The sequence below is a fragment of the Octodon degus genome, unplaced genomic scaffold (genome assembly GCF_000260255.1).
Source record: "Octodon degus isolate 3935 unplaced genomic scaffold, OctDeg1.0 scaffold00338, whole genome shotgun sequence".
NCBI classification, from domain to species: domain Eukaryota; kingdom Metazoa; phylum Chordata; class Mammalia; order Rodentia; family Octodontidae; genus Octodon; species Octodon degus.
In genome coordinates this window covers 946,400-947,516 of record NW_004524914.1, presented here as the reverse complement: position 1 = coordinate 947,516, position 1,117 = coordinate 946,400, and positions in this window count along the sequence as shown.

Below are 1,117 nucleotides of genomic sequence, written 5' to 3'. Positions count from 1 at the left end.
AAAGAAACAAAGAAAAAAAGAAAATTTTAGGAGTTATGATGAAAATGAGGGAGTTAGAAAAGGAAACAAACTTTCAGTCTCTGAAAGATATTTCTAATTTTTGAAGTGATACAGAATATTGTTTAAAATAATTATTGGGAATATTGAATAAATCTTAAAATCTTGCATTTAGTAGAAATTTTTTTTTAAGATCTGCACAGGATGTTTTCACCAAATGAAGCCTACCAAATATAGACTGTCAATTTAAAATTTAAAGTTATAATCAGCAGCTGATGTTGTGCCAAACTTTGTGAATAAAGAATAATCTCTTCTCAGCAATAATTACTATGGGGAGCAGTATAATGTAACAACTCTATCTTTAAATAATCCCCAAAATAGAAATAGTTTCTCTTCTTTACTTGTTCTTTAAAACATGTGACTAAAAATAGTAGCTCAGTGATTCTGTAGAACACAATGAGACTCAAGAATTAGGCATTTAAATGGATACCATAGTTATGAATTACAGTACCTTAGGTCATGGTGGACTTAAAATATGGAATGTAAAGACACAATACATAAAAGATGTCAAAGGCATTTTATTATCTTAAAGAGTTTATAAGCAACATCCAAAAATTTCCAGGGACACAATGATTGGAGCCCTACTAATGAGTTTCTGGAAAGATTTGAGACATTCATGTCTTCACAGGAGGACATTATTTTAATGCTGATATGAAAATACATAAAGAAAAAGGAAAAACTCATATGTTAGACCTAAGGAAGACAAGAAGCACCCTTCAAACTGTTGTTAACATTGCCAAGAAACAAAAATATGTTAAACCTGGAGAAATAGCAAGAATGATGGTATTAGAGTTAAGTGTACACATGTCAATATAAACCCGAGTTTACACTTCAGCACTATGAAATCAGAATACCAACAACACTAGTTAAATGAAAACTGGTTTTGAGTTTGTGAACACTGAGTTTTAATGGTGTAAGTAAATGTAGAAGGCAATTTGTACAATCTGAGTGGAGAATTCTCATAAAAAAGAAGCCCTGAGTCCTAGCCCAGTTCCGCTGAGTGTGTGGAGAGCTTCCTGCTACCCTGCGCCGGCGGGACCAGTCCCAGCCCAGGCGCAGC